Source organism: Cryptomeria japonica, chromosome 8 (assembly GCF_030272615.1).
Source record: "Cryptomeria japonica chromosome 8, Sugi_1.0, whole genome shotgun sequence".
In the NCBI taxonomy this organism is placed as follows: domain Eukaryota; kingdom Viridiplantae; phylum Streptophyta; class Pinopsida; order Cupressales; family Cupressaceae; genus Cryptomeria; species Cryptomeria japonica.
In genome coordinates, this window is record NC_081412.1 from 453,670,204 (window position 1) to 453,679,290 (window position 9,087).

The following is a 9,087-nucleotide window of genomic DNA, read 5'->3' on the forward strand; positions in this document are numbered from 1 at the left end:
TGTAAGATTGAATCATTCAGAAAATCAAATTATTGGTGACAAAAATAGAGGTGTGATGACTAGGAGAAGAATTGTTGAAGAGTATTGCTTGATTTCTAAGATTGAACCTAAAGATGTTGATGAAGCTTGTAAAGATTAAAATTGGGTTCAAGCAATGGTAAAAGAACTAAATCAGATTGAAAAGAATTATACATAGATTCTTGTTCCTAGACCTAAGGATAAGAATGTAATTGGAACTAAATGGGCGTTTCAGAAGAAATTTAATGAGAAAGGTGATGCTGTTAGGAATAAAGCAACACTTTTTGTAAGGGTTATCCTCAAATGGAAGGTATTGACTTTGAGGAGACTTTTTCTTAGAATTGAAGTTGTTAGAGTATTTCTTGTTTATGCTACTTGTAGGTGGATAAAATCTGATCTGAAATCTTATGAGAGAAGATTTAGATAGATCAATAACCCAATAATGAAGTACCTGTAATGAAAACACATGCAAACCAAATATTTAAAATTAAAACACATGCATGCTATGAAATCTACTCCATTGTACTTCTATCTTCAAGATCTTGTCGTTCAAGATTTGTGCTCTCAGATTTCAACACTAAGCACAAGAAGCTATGAAGAATGAAGATTTAAAATAAAAGATGTGAGATTGATAAACAAAATCCAAATGCAAGAAAATCTATTAAAGATGTAAATGCAAGATAGTGGATGGGTGCTCAAAATGCAAATATGATGGAGAATGCAAACTGACATAAGTTCAAGGCATAAAGATGAAATACTCAAATAAGAGAGGGGGCCTTGTTTAAATAGATTTTCTTTGGGCGATTTCATGTTGTGGGATGAATATGGGATAATGCAAGATGAGTGGTAGGAGGGGATATTAAAGGATTTTATTAAATAAAGAGAGAAATGTCTATAAGGTGAATGCATGAAGGCATATAAATAAATATGATATAATGTTTTATTTAATAAATTTAATAGATAAATGATGAGATATTAATAGTAATATAATGAAAGATGGAAATTATGAATAATAAATTGTGTAGAAATAATAGTGTAATAATAAGGATTCGCTCAATGTTCAGAAAAAAATGAAATTAAATGAGGACAAATTAACGGAAATTTTTATGTGTCTACACTGCTTACAAAGATTTCAAAGTGTATCAGATGGATGTCAAGTCAACCTTTCTAAATGGTGAGCCAGAAGAAGAAGTCTACATTGAGCAACTGGATGGATTTTAGTTGATAGAAGAAAAGAATATGGTTTGCAGATTAAAGAAAGCACTGTATGGGTTGAAGCAAGCTCCAAGAGCCTTGTATGCCAGATTGGATAGGTATTTGATGAAGCTTATTTTCCATAAAGATACTACTGACAGTAATCTATACTTCAAAATTGATAATGATAACATCTTTATTGTTGAAGTTTTTGTTGATGATATTATATTTGGTGGAAATGATGGCTTGTGCAAGAAGTTTGCTGATGATATGTAGAATGAGTTTGAGATGTCTATGATTGGTGAGATGAAATTATTTTTGGGATTGCAAATTACTGAGTTGTATAAAGGTATTTTAATATCTCAATCTAAGTATGTGAAGGAATTGTTGAAGAAGTTAGGTTTGGATGATGCAAAGCTTATTGGTACACCTACGGTGACCAGATGTAAGCTGATTAAGGATGATGATTCTTTGAAGGAAAATTAGACTAGATACAGATCTATGATTGGTAGACTGTTGTACTTGACTCAAACTAGACCTGATATAATGCATGTTGTTTGTCTTGTTGCTAGATTTCAAGTTGATCCTAAGGAATTTCATGTTGTTGTTGTGAAAAGAATTTTTAGATATTTGAAAGGGACTTTTGGTTTTGGTTTGTGGTATCCTAGAGATGGTGATTTCACTTTGAGTTCTTTTACTGATACTAATTGGGTAGGTGATGTTGATGACAAGAAAAGTACTAGTGGTGGTGCATTTTTCTTGGGTAAGAGATTAGTGTCATGGGCAAGTAAGAAGCATAATGCTATATCTTTGTATACTACAAAAGCTGAATACATTGTTGTTGCTAGCAATTATACATAGGTGATTTGGATGAAGTGGATGTTGAAGGATATTGGAGTTATTTTTTATGAGCCTACTGCTACATATTGTCATAATTCAAGTTCTATAAATTTTTCTAAGAATCCGGTGTTGCATTCAAAGACCAAGCATATATCAATCAAGTTTTATTTCTTAAGAGAGAAAGTGAATGAGAAGGAAGTTAGATTGGAGTATGTATCTACCAAGGAACAAATTGTAGATATCTTCATAAAGCCTTTTCCTAAAGATACTTGTGAGTATCTCAGAGAGAAGCTAGGGGTGATTGCCCCTCCTGATGAGAACTAAGATGCATGGAGTTGCATTAGTCCGATGAGCTTCATAGAGATATCTTGCGATCCAAATTGATGAGTATGGATTCTACTCAGGGGGAGTAGTCAGTGTTGTGGATCAGATGTTTAGATTTGTGTGGGAGAGAATCAAGATTTGTGATGTATGTGTCTTTGGCATTGTTGTTAAAGGGGGAGAGAAGTATGTGAAAAAATGCTATATCTTGTGTTGATCTCGAGGGGAGATTGTTGAGAGTTATGGGTTGTTGATTTATTTCTTTGTATTGATTATTTTTCACATTCATATGTTGCCATGAATTCCAAAGGGGAAGATTGTTGGATATTATTGAGAACTTTGCTAGAATGATATTTTATCATTGATGTCAACATATTCTTTTGTGTATTCCAGTGTTGCAGTCAAATGATGTGAGTTGGTTTAGTTAGTGTGTTGTAGATGAGTTATTGTGATTTAATGGGTTTTGAGATAAGTATCTCTAGTTGATTCAACATAAGTTTCAATGGTCTGCATGATGTTTTGATTGAGTAGTGTGATTAGGTATTATGGTTGTTATTCAATTTTTCATATTATTCAATATTCTGGTTTGTGCTCTGCATCACTCTGGAAATGATATATCTTGGCTTGCAGATTTGGCTGAGTGTTTGGGATGTTTAGGTGTGCCCTCAATTTATATGGTTCATGATTTGGAAGTTCACAAGTGAATCTTTCAGTTTGTCAATCAGTTGAGTTGATGTTCTTGAGGTTCGATATAATGATGATAAAGATTCTAGGAACATGTAAAGTTGTGGTTGTTTCTATGGTGATTCACATTGCTTGTGGATGTTTCTAGATCGTATTCTATTCGTGTTGTTGGTCTGCATTGACTGTTGTGCACGATATTGATCATTTTCTTGATCTAGTGGTGTTCTTTGTGTTATTCGACATTTATGTCGATTGTAGCGTGTTGCGAATAATCAAAGCATAATTCTTAGAAGTGTTTCATGTTTGCGGTGGTGATTTGGGTTTAGACCATGTCTTAGATGACATTGTTTTGGTCCGCACAAGTTGTAGCGTGTGAGGTTAATATTTTGTAATTTGTGTTGAGGGTTTAGATGACCTTGAAATATAGGTTGATGAATTCTATAAATACATGTAATATTCATTTGGGAGATGTATCTGTGTGTGCGAATATTGTTTTGATCTTTCAATAGTAGAGGAGAAAAGGGAAAAAGTGCAAAAGAGTATGCAAAAGTGTGAAGAGAAGAGATTGAGTATGTGTGCTTAACCAGAACCGTAATTAGGCATTGGGAGATGCTATTTCATCAGTTCATGTAATCTAGATTGTTGTTTGAATCTTGTAAGGCAATGAGCCTTCCTTAGAGTTGTAGCCCTTCTTGTATTTGAGCAGTGAGCTCTAGACAATGTACCTGGATGCATGTGCATTCCCCATTTTAATATTTTACTTACTCCTAATAGGGTATCATCTCATTGTGAGTAGGTTCCGACCGTGGTTTTTCCCTTAACTGGGTTTTCCACATCAAAAATCTTGGTGTTATGGGTGTTATTGATGTGGTGTTGATTTTTTCTTTTATTGCTAATAATTAGATCCAAGTTTGTGTGCAAACTGATTCACCCCCCCTCCTAGTTTGCTGCATTGTTGCCAATAGGGATCTCATACCATTGCTTGAAAGATGGAAGCCTGTTGGTTGCAAATGGACCCATTCAAGAAATAGACTGGTTTAGAGGGAAGCCTTAAGAAGTATAAATTAAGTTTGGTTGCAAAAGGCTTCTCTCAAGTTGAGGGTTTTGATTATGGTGAAATATTTTTTCCAATTGCAAAAATGACATCCATTAGATTTTTGCTTTCTAGTACTACTGTTTGTATTTAGAAGTTGAGAAAATGGATGTGAAAATTTCTTTTCTTCATGGTGATTTGGAGGAGGATATCTATATGACACAACCAGAGCACTATGTGGTAAAAGGTAAAAGCAATTTGGTCTATAAATTGAATAAATCTTTGTATGGCCTCAAACATAGTCCTAGGATGTGGTACCAGAAATTTGATACATATGTGTTGAGTTTGGGATTTGAGCATTATAAATCAAGTCACTTTGTTTATTATAAATCTGATGGTGATCATTTCATGTGCATTGCATTATATGTTGATGATATGTTATTCATTGGTAAAGGGAAAGGTACAATTTCAGAAATAAAGTCTCGGCTTGTTGCTAAATTTGAAATGAAAGATCTTGGTGTAGCGAAACACATTCTTGGGATAGAAATTAGAAGAGATAGAGTGAACAAAAAGTTATTTCTAGGCTAGAGTAAGTGCATGAATTTAGTATTATAGAGGTTTAACTTGCAAGATTATAGACCATTATGTGTTCTCTTCACAGTTGGAACAAAATTATCTATTTTAGATTATCCTACATCTCCATCAGAGATGGAAGACATGAGAAGAGTGCCTTACCAAAGTGTAGTTGGAAGTTTGATGTATGCTATGGTCTGTAATAGACCAAACATTGCCCAAGTAGTGGGAGTTCTTTCCAAATATATGTGTAATCCCAATAGAGCTCATTAGATGCAGTCAAAAGAGTCTTTAGATATTTGAAGGGTACCTCAAAGTATTCTTTATTTTATCATGGTAATTTGGTTGGAGATGTGATTTCCCTTGATATTAATGGTTTTATAGATTTGGACTGGGCATGTGATATTGATAGCAGAAGATCAGCCAATGCTTATGTGTTTACTTTATTTGTTAATGGAATTAGTTGGACGAGTAAGTGACAGGTTGGGGTTTCTTGTCTAGTACAAAAGCATAGTATATGGTAGATACTCATGCTTGTAAAGAAGCCATTTTACTCAAAAAATTATATTTAGATATTGGAATAAAACAAGGTGTAGTGATAGTTTATTGTGACAGTCAAAGTGCAATCTACCTAGCTAAGAACCCAATATTTTATGCTCGGACCAAACACATTGATCTTCTATTACAAGTGTACTTGTCATTGCACCAAAATATCAACCTATTAATGCCTGATACAACCACTAGACTTATAGAATCCATAGGAGACAGTTAAGCCATGTCACAAACCCAAGCGCTATGCTGCACAACATAAGGAGACCAAGGGTGCACACCTTGAAATAATCCCCCCCTCCCCCCCAAAATAAGTGAGGGGTTTGAAACTGTGACCAAGCTCTGGTACCACTTGTTACAAGTGTGGTTTTTGTTGCACCAAAAGATCAACCTGTTAATGCCCCATACAGCCACTAGAATTATAGAATCCACATGAGGGGGTTAAGCCATGTCACAAACACGAGCACTACACTACACAACACAAGGAGACCAAGGGCACACACCTTGCAACATGTTCATTATCCTTTTGTTAGATATATGGTTGAAGATGGTAGGGTGAAGTTGGTTAAGGTAGAGACTTTGATGAATGTTGCCAATTTTTTAACCAAGGCTATAAAAAAAGAGAAGTTTAGATGGTGTTTGGAGTCTATGGGCCTCATGGCCCCCAATAATTAAAATATTGTGTTGATACTCCCTTTGCTCTTGCAAGGTGTTCGACAAGTGGTAGAATGTTGGAAAAATGATGTCTCAACCTTGAATTTACATGAGGTTAATATGTATAGTAAGTTTTCATTTGAGCACAAAATGGTGTGAAATTCTCCCTGAAGCTTTTGGTTGGCTAGATGAGCATGCCAATAAATTTTCATCTCAAGATCATAGCTATTTTTGAAGAAATTAAAATTTTCATTATTAGAGGGTGTGATGAAAGGTTTAAAATTAATTTTGAGTAATTCAAAGGCTCCAAAACCACCTTAAAGTGGGTGTAAATGGTGTAGATATTTAGAAGGTGATAGAGAACTTTGTGAGCTTTCCGACGCTTCAAATGGTTCATCAATCAGACACACAGTTCACAAGTTATGGCCTCCAAAAGTTTAGACTCCACAAATAAGAAATATTGTTGGTATTTTGGATATGTTGATATGGTTTTGTCATTGATGTCAACACTTGTCAAACTTGTCATCACTTGTCAACACTTATTAGCACTTGGAGATTTTGGTTATGTTCACCGGCAAGACAGATAATTATGCAAGAAACTGGTATTTGGTTCACCAAAAGATTATATTGTTCACCGACACTTGGAATGACTTGGAAACTACTTGGTTATGTTGAAGACATTTGGCAATTTGGTTATTTGTTTATTCGGGTTTGCATATTTGTTGTTAGCGACAAATAGGTCCAGGATAAGCACTGACAACTTTATCTATTCTAGATCAGCACGACATGTTATGAAAATGATTTATTATTGTTGTAAATGCATTTGAGCTGACATCATGCATCAGATATTGATTTGTTTGTAATTTATTTTATTGTAATATCTTTTAGTGATCTATTTAATTGGTCTTAGGTTATGGTATATATGTAATATCTTATTTATAAGATCAATAGGTGACTGGGAAAAAAAATTGTAATAGAGTATATGTGAAAATAAGTAGAGCTATACACACAGACATCATTTGAAGGTTGAAGGAGGGTTTTTGTGAATGCAATCAGAACTACACTGGTACTGAATCCATCATATGAAGATGCTATTTTATGTAGTACATTATCATTGGATTTAACCATTCAATTGTAGTTAGTGTGACTCTCATTTTGTGATTGAGCAGTGAGCTCTAGGCAGTTGGCCTTTCTGCATGTACAAAATCCATATTGTAAACACATACTATCTGCAATAGTATCATTTTCTTGTGGGTAAGGCTTCCCACCATGTTTTTTCCCCTTACAGGGTTTCCACGTACAAACATTGGTGTTATGTGTTGTGGATGTTGTTGTCTTTCTATTTCATGCATTAATCTTTACCGATATTGCAATACTATTAAGACTGTCTACTGACATAAAGTTTGGTTTACTGGTATTAAGCATTAAGTTTTGGTTAAGTTAATTCTGGTTGAATTTATTGGACAACTGATTCACCCCCCCCTCTTAGTTGTCTCCAGGACCTAACAAATATAAATTGCATCGAACACATAAATGATTTGTAAAAGGGAGGGGCATGTGTTGATGTGTGTTTTGATAAGTCATAGGGCATCTAGAATGGAGATAAGGTCGACTCTACTTTATTGGGTGGTTTTAGTATATTGTTTTGTAATACAATTTGAGGGTTTCTTGTATTATATCTCCTATATATGAGTTGCGTGAGATAGAGGTTGAGTGTAAGAATCTTATGGCTATTGATTTACCTTTGAGTCTCTAATTAGTGGTACTCCTTTGAAGAGATTTCTTTGCAATTATATTGTAATATGTTATTGATTGTTGAATAATATATTGAGCGGCTTTTGGAGTGGGGTTTTTTTTTCTCTCTCAAGAGGGTTTTCCCCACATAAATCACTGTGTTGTTGTGTTGTGGTATGCATGATATTTAATTTATTTTGTTAAGGTTTTATAACTGTTGTAATGATTTGTAAAAGTTTTTGCATTACCCTCCTCTCAAGGTTAGTGTAGGAAGTTGTTCCACTACTTAACTTTCCTACATCAACAAGAACTTATTTTGATTTAGTAGTGTATATGATGCACTAGGGTACAAGGAACCAAGGTGATTTTCATAGCCAATGGATGGACTAACTAAATAAAAATAAAATACAAAATAGGTTGGTCTAGCACTGCATAGAATAATAGATAATGCTGCAGGAAATGATGCCAAAGAAACCACAAGAAAATAGATATGAGATAACCAAGACCTCATGAGGGAACAACATGAGACACATAAAAAACACACCAAGAAAAATAAAAATCAACATGATCAAACCCCTATATTTTTAATTCCTTGTACACCATGATATGAAAGTTCAAGGCAACTAAGAAGACACAAAACATAGGTGCTCAAGAGATAAAACAAAGATAAAAAAAGAATCAAAGTCAACACAAGTGTCTCATACATCTTTTGCCAAAGGATGACAAACATATGAAAATTGGATAACGTCTGACTAGAGGAAGGATGCATCCTGCTCAGACTGATGATTGGATAAAGGATTAACGAGATAGATTTGACAAAAAGGGAACTTGATATGATCACGATGACAAAGATGTTTAAAGATAATTGTTGAAGAACCAGTTGATGGGATATGATCTTGATGACGAATGATGCACACATATAAACAATGAAAATCCTATATACAAGGCATACCTATACATGACAAACTAGAAAACCTATACAGGACAAGTCTAGCACTATATACAAGAAACCTACACAACTCTATGTGCATGAAGGAACAACTAGGAGATCACTGCAAGGAAACTGAGAAAAGGGCAAGAAAGGAAAATATGTACAGATGCAATTTATAAAGGCAAGTAATGAAGGATATCACACCAGGAGAAAGCCAACACGATAATGGAACTCCCCTTACATACAACACCTGCTTCTAGGTTTTCACCATATATACATGCCCAAGATGCCACCAAAGGTAGTTTTTACCATATGATGATTTTAATATTTTTTTTCTTTTTTTCTTCTTTTATATATATATATATATATAATTTGATTTTTCAATTTTTTTTTGTATTTTTTGAGCTTTTGAATGGTACACTACCATGGATTATGCATAAAATCTCTTCAAATTTAGGATATTTAGGGGGCCATTGAAAGGCTCCCCTTCTGGAGTGGATAGTTGATAGGCTCCTGAACCATATTTTTCTATGATTACACATGGGCCCAACCAGTT